Source organism: Hyla sarda, chromosome 1 (assembly GCF_029499605.1).
Source record: "Hyla sarda isolate aHylSar1 chromosome 1, aHylSar1.hap1, whole genome shotgun sequence".
Lineage (NCBI taxonomy): Eukaryota > Metazoa > Chordata > Amphibia > Anura > Hylidae > Hyla > Hyla sarda.
In genome coordinates this window covers 615,213,210-615,232,853 of record NC_079189.1, presented here as the reverse complement: position 1 = coordinate 615,232,853, position 19,644 = coordinate 615,213,210, and the positions used below count along the sequence as shown (strand labels likewise).

General features: G+C 50.0%; 2 protein-coding genes across 2 annotated transcripts in view; one reads left to right on the top strand and one right to left on the bottom strand.

The window, feature by feature from the left end:
• Positions 1-5,016, bottom strand: part of LOC130309433 (zinc finger protein 569-like) — a 149,570-nt gene extending 144,554 nt beyond the window's left edge. Inside the window, 2 exon segments of the mRNA XM_056552326.1 lie at positions 4,400-4,464; positions 4,936-5,016. The gene's annotated coding sequence lies outside the window, so the exon portion shown is untranslated.
• Positions 4,281-19,644, top strand: part of LOC130297628 (zinc finger protein 436-like) — a 31,454-nt gene continuing 16,090 nt past the window's right edge. Inside the window, exon 1 of the mRNA XM_056550321.1 lies at positions 4,281-4,325. The gene's annotated coding sequence lies outside the window, so the exon portion shown is untranslated. The remainder of the gene's footprint in view (positions 4,326-19,644) is intronic.

Genomic DNA, 19,644 nt, shown 5'->3' with positions numbered 1-19,644 from the left:
TACAGCTCAGCTACATTACACATATACAGCTCTACTGTGTACACATACAGCTCAGCTACATGTACATTACACATATACAGCTCTACTGTGTACACATACAGCTCAGCTACATGTACATTACACATACAGTTCTACTATGTACACATACAGCTCAGCTACATGTACATTACACATATACAGCTCTACTGTGTACACATACAGCTCAGCTACATGCACATTACACATATACAGCTCTACTGTGTACACATACAGCTCAGCTACATGCACATTACACATATACAGCTCTACTGTGTACACATATACAGCTCAGCTACATGCACATTACACATATACAGCACTACTGTGTACACATACAACTCAGCTACATGCACATTACACATATACAGCTCTACTGTGTACACATACAGCTCAGCTACATGCACATTACACATATACAGCTCTACTGTGTACACATACAGCTCAGCTACATGTACATTACACATATACAGCACTACTGTGTACACATACAGCTCAGCTACATGCACATTACACATATACAGCTCTACTGTGTATACATACAGCTCAGCTACATGTACATTACACATATACAGCTCTACTGTGTACACATACAGCTCAGCTACATGTACATTACACATATACAGCACTACTGTGTACACATACAGCTCAGCTACATGTACATTACACATATACAGCTCTACTGTGTATACATACAGCTCAGCTACATGTACATTACACATATACAGCTCTACTGTGTACACATACAGCTCAGCTACATGCACATTACACATATACAGCTCTACTGTGCACACATACAGCTCAGCTACATGTACATTACACATATACAGCTCTACTGTGTACACATACAGCTCAGCTACATGCACATCACACATATACAGCTCTACTGTGTACACATACAGTTCAGCTACATGTACATTACACATATACAGCTCAGCTACATGTACATTACACATATACAGCTCTACTGTGTACACATACAGCTCAGCTACATGTACATTACACATATACAGCTCTACTGTGTACACATACAGCTCAGCTACATGTACATTACACATATACAGCTCTACTGTGTACACATACAGCTCAGCTACATGCACATTACACATATACAGCTCTACTGTGTACACATACAGCTCAGCTACATGCACATTACACATATACAGCTCTACTGTGTACACATACAGCTCAGCTACATGCACATTACACATATACAGCTCTACTGTGTACACATACAGCTCAGCTACATGTACACTACACATATACAGCTCTACTGTGTACACATACAGCTCAGCTACATGTACATTACACATATACAGCTCTACTGTGTACACATACAGCTCAGCTACATGTACATTACACATATACAGCACTATTGTGTACACATACAGCTCAGCTACATGTACATTACACATATACAGCTCTACTGTGTACACATACAGCTCAGCTACATGTACATTACACATATACAGCTCTAATGTGTACACATACAGCTCAGCTACATGTACATTACACATATACAGCTCAGCTACATGTACATTACACATATACAGTTCTACTGTGTACACATACAGCTCAGCTACATGTACATTACACATATACAGCTCTACTGTGTACACATACAGCTCAGCTACATGTACATTACACACATACAGCTCTACTGTGTACACATACAGCTCAGCTACATGCACATTACACATATACAGCTCTACTGTGTACACATACAGCTCAGCTACATGTACATTACACATATACAGCTCTACTGTGTACACATACAGCTCAGCTACATGCACATTACACATATACAGCTCTACTGTGTACACATACAGCTCAGCTACATGTACATTACACATATACAGCTCTACTGTGTACACATACAGCTCAGCTACATGTACATTACACATATACAGCACTACTGTGTACACATACAGCTCAGCTACATGTACATTACACATATACAGCTCTACTGTGTACACATACAGCTCAGCTACATGTACATTACACATATACAGCTCTACTGTGTACACATACAGCTCAGCTACATGTACATTACACATATACAGCTCTACTGTGTACACATACAGCTCAGCTACATGTACATTACACATATACAGCTCTACTGTGTACACATACAGCTCAGCTACATGTACATTACACATATACAGCTCTACTGTGTACACATACAGCTCAGCTACATGTACATTACACATATACAGCTCTACTGTGTACACATACAGCTCAGCTACATGTACATTACACATATACAGCTCTACTGTGTACACATACAGCTCAGCTACATGTACATTACACATATACAGCTCTACTGTGTACACATACAGCTCAGCTACATGTACATTACACATATACAGCTCTACTGTGTACACATACAGCTCAGCTACATGTACATTACACATATATAGCTCTACTGTGTACACATACAGCTCAGCTACATGTACATTACACATATACAGCTCTACTGTGTACACATACAGCTCAGCTACATGCACATTACACATATACAGCTCTACTGTGTACACATACAGCTCAGCTACATGTACATTACACATATACAGCTCTACTGTGTACACATACAGCTCAGCTACATGCACATTACACATACAGCTCTACTGTGTACACATACAGCTCAGCTACATGCACATTACACATACAGCTCTACTGTGTACACATACAGCTCAGCTACATGTACACTACACATATACAGCTCTACTGTGTACACATACAGCTCAGCTACATGTACATTACACATATACAGCTCTACTGTGTACACATACAGCTCAGCTACATGCACATTACACATACAGCTCTACTGTGTACACATACAGCTCAGCTACATGTACACTACACATATACAGCTCTACTGTGTACACATACAGCTCAGCTACATGCACATTACACATATACAGCTCTACTGTGTACACATACAGCTCAGCTACATGCACATTACACATATACAGCTCTACTGTGTACACATACAGCTCAGCTACATGTACATTACACATATACAGCTCTACTGTGTACACATACAGCTCAGCTACATGTACATTACACATATACAGCTCTACTGTGTACACATACAGCTCAGCTACATGTACATTACACATATACAGCTCTACTGTGTACACATACAGCTCAGCTACATGCACATTACACATATACAGCTCTACTGTGTACACATACAGCTCAGCTACATGTACATTACACATATACAGCTCTACTGTGTACACATACAGCTCAGCTACATGCACATTACATATATACAGCTCTATTGTGTACACATACAGCTCAGCTACATGTACATTACACATATACAGCTCTACTGTGTACACATACAGCTCAGCTACATGTACATTACACATATACAGCTCTACTGTGTACACATACAGCTCAGCTACATGCACATTACACATATACAGCTCTACTGTGTACACATACAGCTCAGCTACATGTACATTACACATATACAGCTCTACTGTGTACACATACAGCTCAGCTACATGCACATTACATATATACAGCTCTATTGTGTACACATACAGCTCAGCTACATGTACATTACACATATACAGCTCTACTGTGTACACATACAGCTCAGCTACATGCACATTACACATATACAGCTCTACTGTGTACACATACAGTTCAGCTACATGTACATTACACATATACAGCTCTACTGTGTACACATACAGCTCAGCTACATGTACATTACACATATACAGCTCTACTGTGTACACATACAGCTCAGCTACATGTACATTACACATATACAGCTCTACTGTGTACACATACAGCTCAGCTACATGCACATTACACATATACAGCTCTACTGTGTACACATACAGCTCAGCTACATGCACATTACACATATACAGCTCTACTGTGTACACATACAGCTCAGCTACATGCACATTACACATATACAGCTCTACTGTGTACACATACAGCTCAGCTACATATACATTACACATATACAGCTCTACTGTGTACACATACAGCTCAGCTACATGTACATTACACACAGCTCTGCTGCAGACATATATAACACACACATACACAGCTCTGCACCACGCACATCACACACACACACAGCTCTGCTGCATACACATAACTTCAGCTCATCCAGCAGCGATCACAACCAGCACAGCAGAGTCCTGCATACACTGAGCAGAGGAGCCTAGAGCAGCAGCCCCTGATCATGTGACTCCTCCTCCTCCATGTGACTGATCACATGACGGTGACATCATCGCAGGTCCTGTAAGTACACGGCTCCTGTACATCCGCTGGTGGAGGTAGGTATATATGTAGATATGTAGATATATATATATTTGTATATATTAATACTTTGTGTTGCTTCATCTTTTACCTAAATCTTGTAGGAGATGAAAATCAACAATTCTTCTCTTGTTTTCAGTTTTCTTAACCCTTTCCCTGCAGACGATGTCCATGGAATAAAAAGTCCCATATAGTGATAATAATAATAATAATAATTTTCTTTATACAGATTTCCCAGCACTTTACACTTTTGTGGATACAAATAAAGACAAGAATCAGACATAACAATATTATACACAGGAGAAGTGAGGACCCTGATCCCAAGAGCTTACAGAAGATAAGTCCCCCCCCCCCCCCCTACTCTCTATGTTAGTGTTTCCCAACCAGGGTGCCTCCAGCTGTTGCGAAACTACAACTCCCAGCATGCCCGGACAGCCTTTGGCTGTCCGGGCATGCTGGGAGTTGTAGTTTCGCAACAGCTGGAGGCACCCTGGTTGGGAAACACTACTATAGACCTTTCCTATTCATACAATATGGCCGGAGCATTGAATCAATACAAACGCTTTACGCTTTCTATAAAGGGACTGAGCGGCTACTCACTGAAATGGATAAAATGAGTGTCCGTACCTGAAAGGTTCTGTCTACTCAGTTCCCCTGGTACCAGGTCCAATTTGGCTTAAGTCTTGTACTGGCGCCAGGAGAGCGTCTTGTCGGGTGTGGAAAGAATACAAGCGCACAACATCATAGTTGTACAATAGTTACACGTCAGCATTAAGCAATAGCAGAATAACAGGACGTACGTGACTTAAGGTCTGTACCCTTATATGGATTGCGGTTACTAGAAAGCAGAACTATGAGGTGTCATAAAAGAATAACAATCTGTGTATAAAGACTCGGATATATGAAAAAGAAGAAAACAGAAGAAAAAGCGCACTAATGTGCCATGATTCTGTGATATTAGGAATATAGACCGTATTTATCGGCGTATAACACGCCCTTTTTAGGCTAAAATTTTTTGCCTAAAGTCTATCTGCGTGTTATACGCCGATAAGCTGCTGCAGTTCAATGATTTAAAGCGGGCGCTTTAAATCAATGAACTGCAGCGGCTTTGGAGGTGCAGAGACCGCCATCGCTGCCGGCTTCTCTGCCCCTGCCTGCCCTGGGGTCTAGAGCCCTGCTGCCGCCGCTTCTCTCCCCCTGGCTGTCGGCGCCGCTGCCCGTTCTCTCCCCCTGACTATCGGTGCTGCTGCCCCATTGCCGGCGCCGATAGCCAGGGGGAGAAAAGCGGCGCCGGCAATAGGGCAGCGGCGCCGACAGACAGGGGAGAGAAGGGGCAGCGGCACCCATTGCCGGCGCCGCTGCCCCGTTGCCTCCCCCATCCCCGGTTGTATAATTACCTGTTGCCGGGGTCGGGTCCGCGCTGCTTCAGGCCTCCGGTGTGCGTCCCCTGCGTCGTTGCTATGCGCTGCGAGACACAATGACATCACTCATCATTGCGCCACGCCGTGCAGTGCACAGCAACGATGCATGGGACGCACACCGGAGGCCTGAAGCAGCGCGGACCCGACCCTGGCAACAGGTAATTATACAACGGAGGATGGGAGAGGCAACGGGGCCGCGGCGCCGGCAATGGGTGCCGCTGCCCCTTCTCTTCCCCTGGCTATTGGCGCCACTGCCCCATTGCCGGCGCCGCTTCTCTCCCCCAGGCTATCGGTGCCGCTGCCCCATTGCCGGCGCCGATAGCCAGGGGGAGAGTAGCGGCGCCGGCAATGGGGCAGTGGCGCTGACAGACAGGGGGAGAGAAAGGGCAGCGGCACCCATTGCTGGCACCGCTGCCACGTTGCCTCCCCCATCCCCGGTTGTATAATTACCTGTTGCCGGGGTCGGGTCCGCGCTGCTTCAGGCCTCCGGTGTGCGTCCCCTGCGTCGTTGCTATGCGCTGCGAGACGCAATGACATCACTCATCATTGCGCCACGCCGTGCAGTGCACAGCAACGATGCATGGGACGCACACCGGAGGCCTGAAGCAGCGCGGACCCGACCCCAGCAACAGGTAATTATACAACCGGGGATAAGGGAGGCAACGGGGCAGCGGCGCCGGCAATGGGTGCCGCTGCCCCTTCTCTCCCCCTGGCTATCGGCGCCGCTGCCCCATTGCTGTCGCCGCTTCTCTCCCCCTGGCTATCGGCGCCGGCAATGGGGCAGCGGCACCGATAGTCAGGGGGAGAGAACGGGCAGCGGCGCAGATAACCAGCGGGAGAGAAGCGGCGGCAGCAGGGCTCTAGACCCCAGGAAAGGCAGGGGGAGAGAAGCGGGCAGCGACAGCCTCTCTCCCCCTGCCTTTCCTGGGGGTGTATCGGGGTATACACGCAAACACACACGCACCCTCATTTTACCAAGGATATTTGGGTAAAAAACTTTTTTTACCCAAATATCCTTGGTAAAATGAGGGTGCGTGTTATAGGCCGGTGCGTGGTATACCCCGATAAATACGGTATGTAGGTGAACAGGTTTTAGTATGCTCACCTGGGGGTGTTGTGTTACAAACACAACACTGTTGTAGGCTTTGGTCCCAGATCCCTGGGAAGCACGTAGTAGTGAAAGGGCTGCTGGCACCTAGTCGTCTCGGGAACTGGTCCTGGACGTCTGGTTAGTGAGGAAGGAAGGTGGGATCGATGATCCGAAAAAATGCGGTGCTGGGAAGCGCTCCCTTCCAGTGTAGAAATGTAGAATGATCATCCACAAAGTCGGGTATCTCGTGAAGCAAAGACATATTTATTCATGCAAGTAATTCCAAAGGATAACGCGTTTCGAGGGGCGGAGACCCCCTCTTCGTCAGATCCAATACTGATCAGGGATAGGCTCCCTTCTTATATATACAAAAGAAAAGCCCGCGAAATTGCTTCAGCGGGTCGTGTTACAGACATTCCATAAAGCATCACAATACAGTACTACTGCGGTTTTTTACATATTTCAGAACACTATTGAAAAGATAGCTGTTAAAAATCTTAACAAAACGAGATGAAACACTTATTTGTTGTAAACTCACAAGAAAGGGGAGAGTTTCAGGTGGCTCGCATATTGGGCCACCAAGGACTAAGACCGGGTTCAGTGGTCCGGTGAAAACAAAAGGAAAAATAGCCAGCACAACAACCTAATACACAGGTGCCCGTTGCTGTGGCAAGTACAAAAAAAGGAAAGTTGCAACAGCACTCTAGGTCAAAAAATGGAGGCTCTCAGCGCACTTTTTGATCAAAATGTGGCACCCTCTTTAGCCGTGCACCCCACCCCTCTCAGACTGGAGGTGGTTTAGTCAATGGCTGATCCAACATGTCACACAGTCAGATGCTATATGCACAGCAGAGGTGAGTTATCATGTTAGGGTCCCATTCGATATGAGGCCACCTCCGCGTGACGGATGGGGGGACACATTTTGATAAAAAAGTGTGTTGAGAGCCTCCATTCAGTGGTCCGGTGGTATAGTTCCTGGAAAGATGAAAAAGCGCAGCAGACATCGGCCGGCCGCGCAGGAGATGGGAGACTCGTCACAACTGCAAGTTCGCCCCGGACAGGCACCAAATTGCCGTGCCGGCAGGCTGTTGTCAAACATGTACACCTGCAGTGGGAGCCGTTAATTTTGTCACAAGTCCAAGGTAGGACCCAAATTGAAAGAATGAAAAAATGAAAGAAAAAAAAAGGGAAATATAAAATAATATAATATAAAAACAACTTATTTCATTACATGTTTTAGGTGGATGAATATATCTTTATACTCAAATGGAATTTTCAAGTGGTTCCCAATAGTGGGCCATTTCGGGACTATAGTGGAGAAACTTAGTGGTCGCATATAATGGTCTATGGGAGGGGTGCAGCAGATGCTGGTGAACGGTGGAACTCCATGGAAACCACACTAAAAAAAAGGGGCATTCAGATGTAACAACAAAAGATGTTTGTGCTGTAAAACAATAACTGATCGCGACACCTCTTTTTCAAGTCACCATACAAAGGAAAAATGTAATATACAATTTCATCTCACCTGTCAGTCCCAATTTGTGATCTATTTAATTAACTGTTGTTGCGGGATGCAATATGTTGGTCGCACATCACAAAAACTGCATCTAAGGATCAACCAACACAGATGTAACATCAAAAAAGGCTACATGAGACACAGCTTGTCACGGCACATTACTCTGAAACATAAAGATGATGAGAATCCATTTTCGATTACACCAATTGATTATATTCCCAGCCATATCACCAACCGATCAGAAGCCCTAGCCAAAAGGGAAATGTTTTGGAATCATTACAACCTCAGGGTTTGAATGAGGCAGTAGAACTAATACACTGAAGATCCTCCAGCTAAATATAGTCACCCATAGAGGGAGTTAATAAATATGGCTCTCACAAAGACTCCGTGCAGCGCCAAGACACCACAGTATCCGAATACAAGATGATCCAACAGTATCACCATGTTGGAACAACACCATGCGCATGTCCGCCAAGTGCTTTCTCGTCTGAGGGAAAATCGCCTTTATGCCAAATTTGAGAAGTGTGTATTTGATCAAACCAGTCTGCCCTTCCTGGGGTACATCATTTCCGCTAAAGGTCTTCAAATGGATCCTGCTAAACTCTCAGCAGTTCTGGACTGGCCTCATCCTTCCGGTTTACGGGCCATACAGAGATTCTTGGGTTTCGCCAATTACTATAGACAATTTATCCCTCACTACTCTACTCTTGTGGCCCCCATCGTGGCTTTGACTAAAAAGGGGGCTAATCCTGGCCTCCTCAGGCCGAAGAGTCCTTTCGCTCTCTCAAGTCAGCCTTAGCCTCCGCTCCGCTTCTTACCAGGCCCGATCCATCTAAGCCCTTCTTCCTGGAGGTAGACGCATCCTCTGTGGGTGCTGGAGCCATGCTCACTCAAAAGACCCCGAAGGGTAAATTTGTTTCCTGTGGCTTCTTTTCCAAGATTTTCTCCCCGGCGGAGAGAAATTATTCCATCGGTTACAGGGAACTTCTGGCCATAAAACTGGCTCTAGAGGAGTGGAGGCATCTTCTAGAAGGGTCTGTTCACCCGGTGATCATTTACACCGACCACAAGAATCTTTCTTACCTCCAAACTGCACAGAGACTCAATCCACGCCAAGCCCGTTGGTCATTATTCTTTGCCCGTTTTAACTACTTGATTCATTTCAGACCTGCAAGCAAGAACGTCCGTGCAGATGCTCTTTCCTGTTCCTCTGATGCCGCTGGGGTTGAAGTCACTCCACAACACATCATTCCACCAGAACGCCTGGTTACTGTGGCTCCTGCGGATCTGCGTAGTCTTCCTCCCGGGAAGACTTATATCTCCCCCCGTCTCCGTTTGAAAGTGCTTAAATGGGGACATTCTTCCTTGGTTGCTGGCCATCCAGGAGTCCGTAAAACTTCTCAGCTGATCTCCAGAAGATACTGGTGGCCTTCCTTGGAGAAAGATGTGGCTGACTTCGTCCAGGCTTGCTCAGTCTGTGCTCGAGACAAGACCCCACGGCAAAAGCCTGCAGGGTTGCTTCAACCTCTCCCAGTTCCAGAGTCTCCGTGGTCCCATATCGCCATGGATTTTATTACTGACCTGCCTCCATCCCACGGCAAGACCGTAATCTGGGTGGTTGTGGACCGCTTCTCTAAAATGGCGCATTTTGTTCCATTACAGTCTCTTCCTTCTGCACCCCTGTTGGCTAAGCAATTCTTGCGCCATATCTTCCGCTTGCATGGCCTCCCTTCTCATATTGTGTCCGATAGAGGGGTTCAATTCGTTTCCAAATTCCGGAGAGCCCTCTGCGGACAACTAAGAATCAAATTGGACTTCTCTTCGTCATACTACCCTCAATCCAACGGACAAGTGGAACGTGTGAACCAAATCCTGGGAGACTATCTCCGTCACTTTGTCTCCTCTCGTCATGACGACTGGATCGACCTTCTTCCGTGGGCAGAATTCTCGTATAATCATAAGGAATCATCTGCTTCCAATAAATCTCCTTTCTATGTGGTCTACGGGCGTCACCCCTTGCCACCCTTGCCTTTGTCTTCCTCTTCCGGAGTGCCTGCGGTAGATGAGCTTGTCCAGGACTTTGCCACCATCTGGCGCGAGTCACGTCTTTCTCTTCTACAGGCCTCCTCCCGCATGAAGACCCAGGCGAATGAGAGACGTCGGGCTCCACCAGTTTTCGCCCCCGGGGACAAAGTGTGGCTCTCCTCTAAGTATATTCGCTTCAGAGTCCCTAGCTATAAATTGGGACCTTTCAAGATCAAGAAGAGGATTAATCCGGTTTGTTACCAGCTCCATCTTCCCTCCTCCCTGAGGATACCAAACAGCTTCCATGTCTCCATTCTCAAGCTGGCGGTCTTTAATCGCTTCTCCCCCAAGGATGTCATCCCTACCCCTGTATCTGGCACCTCTGACATTTTCTCCGTCAAGGAGATTTTGGTGACCAAAGTGGTCAGGGGGAGAAGGTTTTTTTTGTCGACTGGGAGGGCTGTGGTCCTGAGGAGAGATCTTGGGAGCCGGAGGAGAACATCTTGGACCGCAGCCTCATCCTCAGGTTCCAAGGTATCAAGAAGTGGACCGGAGCGTGTACGGCGTGTGTCCCCAGGCAGCACTCCGGCGTCTTAGCGTGTGCGCCCCCCGGCTCTCTTGGGCTCGGGACTCTTAGATCTAAAGGGCCAGTGCATCGGTGATTGGTGCCTGGTCCAATGTGGTTGATTAAGGGTTAAGGTTTGTGAGAGGCAGTGCTGCTTGGACTTAATTAGGCCTCACCTGTGCACTGCCTATAAATACCATCTCCTCCCACAGCCTCCTGCCGGATCTTTGTTGCCATGTGCCTGAGAGAAAGCGTTCTTTGTTCCTGTGTTCCCTGCCTGTTGCCGACCCATTGCTACTGACTACCGCCTGTGAAACGTTGCTGCCTGCCCTGACTACGCCTTTGCCTCATTCTCTTGTACCTTGCCTTATCTCAGCAGTCAGAGAGGTTGAGTCGCTACTGGGAGGAACGACCTGGGGGTTACCTGCCGCAGCAAGTCCATCCCGCTTTGCGGCGGGCTCTGGTGAAAACCAGTAACTCCTTAGACCCGTTCCCCTGGTACGGCCCACTTCATCACCTCTCTGGCACAGTGGATCCACCAGCCCGGATCCTGACAGGGACCCTACAGCTGTCTTGTAAGCTGTTCGGGATACCGTGATTTTGGCGCGGCGATCCCGAACAGCTCTCTGAGCTAACCGGCATGGTTTCACTTTCATTTTTGAACCCCGCGTCTAAAAGGTTAATAGCGTGCGGCACCGCGATCAATGCCGCATGCTATTAGCCACGGGGGCCCGACCCGCTATGACGCGTTGTAGATCGGGAGCGGACTCAGGGCGTACAGTTCCTATTGACTCCCATGTTAAAAAATAAATGTATACGGTTTAATGCGGTTTTTCAACCGGACCAAAAGGTGGTAAAACTACGTGGTAGACTACGGTTTTGGGTACGGGAAAAAACGGACAAAACCGCACAGGATGCAACCGGATGCATCGTTTGGCACACGGTTTTCAATGGAGAGTCAATGCATACGGTTTTCAATACGGTTCCGTACGGTTTTCACATTGAAAATGTATACGGGAACTGTACTGCAAAAACGAATTTGTAGCAAGGGCCCTGCTCGGATCCCAGCTTTTGATATATGCTTTTTATATGTTTTTTTTTTTTTTTTATCCGATTTTTATCATTTATTAAAAAAAAACACGTGATTATAGAGAAACCAGCTACATCCTATTCTTTTATATGTTATATTTTTAATTTCTTAATTCCGTCTGCACCTTGAGGTCTGAATTTCAGCTATTTGTTGATTGCACATGTCTATGGCACTATTGGGTATAGTGTAACTTATCTCAGTACGGACACTAATTTTATCCATGTAGTGTGTAGCTTCAATGGTTCGGCCATATTGTATGAATATGAAAAGGTCTATAGTACATAGAGCAGTGTTTCCCAACCAGGGTGCCTCCAGCTGTTGTGAAACTACAACTCCCAGCATGCCCGGACAGTCAAAGGCTGTCCGGGCATGCTGGCAGTTGTAGTTTCGCAACAGCTGAAGGCACCCTGGTAGGGAAACACTAACAGAGAGAGTAGGGGGGAGAGTGTTGAATATGGAGGTTTTAATATCTTCAAGATCCAGGGGTCTCGAAAGGAGCAGAGTGATATTAGTGGAGGCCTATTATGGGATGCTATAGGTCTGTCTGAAGAGATGGGTCTTTAAAACTTTGGATGTTGTGGTTAAATGGGTACTCCGCTCCTAGACATGTTATCCACTATTTAACCCCTTAAGGACTCAGGGTTTTTCCGTTTTTGCACTTTCGTTTTTTCCTCCTTACCTTTTTAAAAATCATAACCCTTTCAATTTTGCACCTAAAATTCCATATTATGGCTTATTTTGTTGCGCCACCAATTCTACTTTGTAATGACGTCAGTCATTTTACAGAAAAATCCACGGCGAAACGGGAAAAAAAAATTCATTGTGTGACAAAATTGAAGAAAAAATGCCATTCTGTAACTTTTAGGGGCTTCTGTTTCTACGCTGTAAATTTCTCGGTTAAAAATGACACCTTTTCTTTATTCTTCAGGTCCATACGATTAAAATGATCCCCTACTTATATAGGTTTGATTTTTTTCGTAGGACTGGAGGAGGTGTGAGGGGATAGGGTCACTAGAGCAGGTAGTGGGGGAGAGAGAGTGGAGGAGGTGTGAGGGGATAGGGTCACTAGAGCAGGTAGTGGGGGAGAGACTGGAGGAGGTGTGAGGGGATAGGGTCACTAGAGCAGGTAGGCAGGTAGTGGGGGAGAGACTGGAGGAGGTGTGAGGGGATAAGGTCACTAGAGCAGGTAGTGGGGGAGAGACTGGAGGAGGTGTGAGGGGAAAGGGTCACTAGAGCAGGTAGTGGGAGAGACTGGAGGAGGTGTGAGGGGATAGGGTCACTAGAGCAGGTAGTGGGGGAGAGAGAGTGGAGGAGGTGTGAGGGGATAGGGTCACTAGAGCAGGTAGTGGGGGAGAGAGAGTGGAGGAGATGTGAGGGGATAGGGTCACTAGAGCAGGTAGTGGGAGAGAGACTGGAGGAGGTGTGAGGGGATAGGGTCACTAGAGCAGGTAGTGGGGGAGAGAGACTGGAGGAGGTGTGAGGCGATGGGATCACTAGAGCAGGTAGTGGGGGAGAGAAACTGGAGGTGTGAGGGGATAGGGTCACTAGAGCAGGTAGTGGGAGAGAGAGTGGAGGAAGTGTGAGGGGATAGGGTCACTATAGGAGGTAGTGGGGGAGAGAGACTGGAGGAGGTGTGAGGGGATAGGGTCACTAGAGCAGGTAGTGGGGGAGAGAGACTGGAGGAGGTGTGAGGGGATAGGGTCACTAGAGCAGGTAGTGGGGGAGAGAGACTGGAGGAGGTGTGAGGGGATAGGGTCACTAGAGCAGGTAGTGGGGGAGAGAGACTGGAGGAGGTGTGAGGGGATAGGGTCACTATAGCAGGTAGTGGGGGAGAGAGACTGGAGGATGTGTGAAGGGATAGGGTCACTAGAGCAGGTAGTGGGAGAGAGACTGGATGAGGTGTGAGGCGATGGGGTTACTAGAGTAGGTAGTGGAGGAGAGAATGGAGGAGGTGTGAGGGGATACGGTCACTAGAGCAGGTAGTGGGAGAGAGAGACTGGACGAGGTGTGAGGGGATGGGATTACTAGAGCAGGTAGTGGGGGAGAGAGACTGGAGGAGGTGTGAGGGGATAAGGTCAGTAGAGCAGGTAGTGGGGGAGAGAGACTGGAGGAGGTGTGAGGGGATAGGGTCACTAGAGAAGGTAGTGAGGGAGAGACTGGAGGAGGTGTGAGGGGATAGGGTCACTAGAGCAGGTAGTGGAGGAGAGAATGGAGGAGGTGTGAGGGGATACGGTCACTAGAGCAGGTAGTGGGGGAGAGAGACTGGAGGAGGTGTGAGGGGATAGGGTCACTAGAGCAGGTAGTGAGGGAGAGAGGCTGGAGGAGGTGTGAGGGGATAGGGTCACTAGAGCAGGTAGTGGGGGAGAGAGACTGGATGAAGTGTGAGGGGATATTGTTACGCCTAGCGCTCCGGGTCCCCGCTCCTCCCCGGAGCGCTCACGGCGTCCTTCTCCCTGCAGCTCCCCGGTCAGCGCTGACCGGGAGCGCTGCTCTGCCATGGCCGTTGGGGATGCGATTCGCACAGCGGGACGCGCCCGCTTGCGAGTCGCATCCCAGGTCACTTACCCGTTCCCGTCTCCTGCGGTCATGTGCTGGCGCGCGCGGCTCCGCTCTCTAGGGCGCGCGCGCGCCAGCTCCCTGAGACTTAAAGGGCCAGTGCACCAATGATTGGTGCCTGGCCCAATTAGCTTAATTGGTTCCCACCTGTTCCCTGCTTATATCTAGTCTCCTCCCTTGCACTCCCTTGCCGGATCTTGTTGCCTTAGTGCCAGTGAAAGCGTTCTTTGTGTGTTTATACCCTGTGTACCAGAACTATTGCTATCTCCCCTGACTACGAACCTTGCCGCCTGCCCCCGACCTTCTGCTACGTCCGACTTTGCTTCTGCCTACTCCCTTGTACCTCGCCTATCTTCAGCAGCCAGAGAGGTGCCGTTGCTAGTGGATACGACCTGGTCACTACCGCCGCAGCAAGACCATCCCGCTTTGCGGCGGGCTCTGGTGAAAACCAGTAGTGTCTTAGAACCGGTCCACTAGCACGGTCCTCGCCATCCCTCTCTGGCACAGATGATCCACCTCCTGCCAGCCGGCATCGTGACAGTAGATCCGGCCATGGATCCCGCTGAAGTTCCTCTGCCTGTTGTCGCCGACCTCCCCACACTGGTCGCCCAGCAAGCCCGACAGATTGCCCAACAAGATCACCAGCTGTCGTACTTGACCACCATGACTCAGCAACTCCAGTCGCAGCTACAGCAGATTCAGTCTCAGCTACAGCAGCAGCAACCATCTCCTCCGCCAGCTCCTGCACCTCTTCCGCAGCGAGTGGCCACTCCTAGCCTCCGCCTGTCTTTGCCGGACAAATTTAATGGGGACTCTAAGTTTTGCCGTGGCTTCCTTTCCCAATGTTCCCTGCACATGGAGATGATGTCGGATCAGTTTCCTACTGAAAGGTCTAAGGTGGCTTTCGTAGTCAGCCTTCTGTCTGGAAAAGCCCTGTCATGGGCCACACCGCTCTGGGACCGCGATGACCCTGTCACTGCCTCTGTACACTCCTTCTTCTCGGAAATTCGAAGTGTCTTTGAGGAACCTGCCCGAGCCTCTTCTGCTGAGACTGCCCTGCTGAACCTGGTCCAGGGTAATTCCTCCGTTGGCGAGTACGCCATACAATTCCGTACTCTTGCTTCTGAACTATCCTGGAATAATGAGGCTCTCTGCGCGACCTTTAAAAAAGGCCTATCCAGCAACATTAAGGATGTTCTGGCCGCACGAGAGACTCCTGCTAACCTGCATGAACTCATTCATCTAGCCACTCGCATTGACATGCGTTTTTCTGAGAGGCATCAAGAGCTCCGCCAGGAAAAGGACTTAGATCTCTGGACACCTCTCCCACAGTCTCCACTGCAATCTGCGCCTAGGCCTCCCGCCGAGGAGGCCATGCAAGTGGATCGGTCTCGCCTGACCCTGGAAGAGAGGAATCGCCGTAAGGAAGAGAATCTTTGTTTGTACTGTGCCAGTACTGAACATTTTCTGGTGGATTGCCCAATCCGTCCTCCACGTCTGGGAAACGCACGCTCGCACTCAGCTCTCGTGGGTGTGGCGTCTCTTGATGCCAAGTCGGCTTCTCCACGTCTCACGGTACCTGTTCGGATTTCCACTTCAGCCAGCTCTCCCCTCTCAGCCGTGGCCTGCCTGGACTCTGGAGCTTCTGGGAATTTTATTCGGGACTCCTTTGTGAATAAATTCCGGATTCCGGTGACCCGTCTTGTCAAGCCACTCCACATTTCCGCGGTCAACGGAGCCAGGGTGGACTGTACCATACGTTTCCGCACGGAGCCCCTTCTTATGAGCATCGGATCTCACCACGAGAGGATTGAACTTTTGGTCCTCCCCAATTGCACCTCGGAAATTCTCCTTGGACTTCCCTGGCTTCAACTTCATTCCCCAACCCTGGATTGGTCCACTGGGGAGATCAAGAGTTGGGGGTCCTCTTGTTCCAAGAACTGTCTAAAACCGGTTCCCAGTAACCCTTGCCGTAACTCTGTGGTTCCTCCTGTATCTGGTCCCCCTAAGGTCATTAAGGACTCTGCCTGCCACAGGAAATGCCCCTCCCCCCCTCCCAGTTCCATCAGGCAAGCTTCTGTGTCCCCTCATGGCCCTCGTCCTGGTGTCACACTGCCCCGTGCCAGGTCCCGCCCTCTGCCCTCTCTCCCCATTCCTACTCCTGCGGTTCTGCCTGCCGTTGAGGTATCCCTCCATCCTTTCCCGGTGTCCTCATCCCAGGGGAGGCAGTTACCCGATAAAGAGAAGGGGAGACCTAAGGGGGGGGGTACTGTTACGCCTAGCGCTCCGGGTCCCCGCTCCTCCCCGGAGCGCTCACGGCGTCCTTCTCCCTGCAGCTCCCCGGTCAGCGCTGACCGGGAGCGCTGCTCTGCCATGGCCGTTGGGGATGCGATTCGCACAGCGGGACGCGCCCGCTTGCGAGTCGCATCCCAGGTCACTTACCCGTTCCCGTCTCCTGCGGTCATGTGCTGGCGCGCGCGGCTCCGCTCTCTAGGGCGCGCGCGCGCCAGCTCCCTGAGACTTAAAGGGCCAGTGCACCAATGATTGGTGCCTGGCCCAATTAGCTTAATTGGTTCCCACCTGTTCCCTGCTTATATCTAGTCTCCTCCCTTGCACTCCCTTGCCGGATCTTGTTGCCTTAGTGCCAGTGAAAGCGTTCTTTGTGTGTTTATACCCTGTGTACCAGAACTATTGCTATCTCCCCTGACTACGAACCTTGCCGCCTGCCCCCGACCTTCTGCTACGTCCGACTTTGCTTCTGCCTACTCCCTTGTACCTCGCCTATCTTCAGCAGCCAGAGAGGTGCCGTTGCTAGTGGATACGACCTGGTCACTACCGCCGCAGCAAGACCATCCCGCTTTGCGGCGGGCTCTGGTGAAAACCAGTAGTGTCTTAGAACCGGTCCACTAGCACGGTCCTCGCCATCCCTCTCTGGCACAGAGGATCCACCTCCTGCCAGCCGGCATCGTGACAGATATGGTCACTAGAGCAGGTAGTGGGGGAGAGAGACTGGAGGAGGTGTGAGGGGATAGGATTACTAGAGCAGGTAGTGGTGGAGAGACTGGAGGAGGTGTGAGGGGATAGGGTCACTAGAGCAGGTAGTGGGGGGGGAGAGAGACTGGAGGAGGTGTTAGGGGATAGGGTCACTAGAGCAGGTAGGGGAGAGAGACTGGAGGAGTTGTGAGGGGATACAGTCACTATAGCAGGTAGTGGGGGAGAGAGACTGGAGGAGGTTTGAGGGGATGGGGTCACTAGAGCAGGTAGTGGGAGAGAGACTGGATGAGGTGTGAGGCGATGGGGTTACTAGAGCAGGTAGTGGAGGAGAGAATGGAGGAGGTGTGAGGGGATACGGTCACTAGAGCAGGTAGTGGGAGAGAGAGACTGGACGAGGTGTGAGGGGATAAGGTCACTAGAGCAGGTAGTGGGGGAGAGAGACTGGAGGAGGTGTGAGGGGATAGGGTCACTAGAGAAGGTAGTGAGGGAGAGACTGGAGGAGGTGTGAGGGGATAGGGTCACTAGAGCAGGTAGTGGGGGGGGGAGAGAGACTGGAGGAGGTGTTAGGGGATAGGGTCACTAGAACAGGTAGGGGAGAGAGACTGGAGGAGTTGTGAGGGGATACAGTCACTATAGCAGGTAGTGGGGGAGAGAGACTGGAGGAGGTTTGAGGGGATGGGGTCACTAGAGCAGGTAGTGGGAGAGAGACTGGATGAGGTGTGAGGCGATGGGGTTACTAGAGCAGGTAGTGGAGGAGAGAATGGAGGAGGTGTGAGGGGATACGGTCACTAGAGCAGGTAGTGGGAGAGAGAGACTGGACGAGGTGTGAGGGGATGGGGTTACTAGAGCAGGTAGTGGGAGAGAGACTGGAGGAGGTGTGAGGGGATAAGGTCACTAGAGCAGGTAGTGAGGGAGAGAGACTGGAGGAGGTGTGAGGGGATAGGGTCACTAGAGAAGGTAGTGAGGGAGAGACTGGAGGAGGTGTGAGGGGATAGGGTCACTAGAGCAGGTAGTGGAGGAGAGAATGGAGGAGGTGTGAAGGGATACAGTCACTATAGCAGGTAGTGGGGGAGAGAGACTGGAGGAGGTTTGAGGGGATGGGGTCACTAGAGCAGAAAGAGGGAGAGAGACTGGAGGAGGTGTCAGGGGATGGGGTTACTAGAGCAGGTAGTGGAGGAGAGAATGGAGGAGGTGTGAGGGGATGGGTTTACTAGAGCAGGTAGTGGAGGAGAGAATGGAGGAGGTGTGAGGGGATAAGGTCACTAGAGCAGGTAGTGGGGGAGAGAGACTGGAGGAGGTGTGAGGGGATAGGGTCACTAGAGAAGGTAGTGAGGGAGAGACTGGAGGAGGTGTGAGGGGATAGGGTCACTAGAGCAGGTAGTGGAGGAGAGAATGGAGGAGGTGTGAAGGGATACGGTCACTAGAGCAGGTAGTGGGGGAGAGAGACTGGAGGAGGTGTGAGGGGATAGGGTCACTAGAGCAGGTAGTGAGGGAGAGAGGCTGGAGGAGGTGTGAGAGGATAGGGTCACTAGAGCAGGTAGTGGGGGAGAGAGACTGGACGAAGTGTGAGGGGATATGGTCACTAGAGCAGGTAGTGGGGGAGAGAAACTGGAGGAGGTGTGAGGGCATAGGGTCACTAGAGCAGGTAGTGGGAGAGACTGGACGAGGTGTGAGGGGATAGGATTACTAGAGCAGGTAGTGGTGGAGAGACTGGAGGAGGTGTGAGGGGATAGGGTCACTAGAGCAGGTAGTGGGGGGGGAGAGACTGGAGGAGGTGTTAGGGGATAGGGTCACTAGAGCAGGTAGGGGGGAGAGACTGGAGGAGTTGTGAGGGGATACAGTCACTATAGCAGGTAGTGGGGGAGAGAGACTGGAGGAGGTTTGAGGGGATGGGGTCACTAGAGCAGGTAGTGGGGGAGAGACTGGTGTAGGTGTGAGGGGATAGGGTCACTAGAGCAGGTAGTGGGGGAGAGAGAGTGGAGGAGGTGTGAGGGGATGGAGTCACTAGAGCAGGTAGTGAGGGAGAGAGACTGGAGGAGGTGTGAGGGGATAGGGTTACTAGAGCAGGTAGTGAGGGAG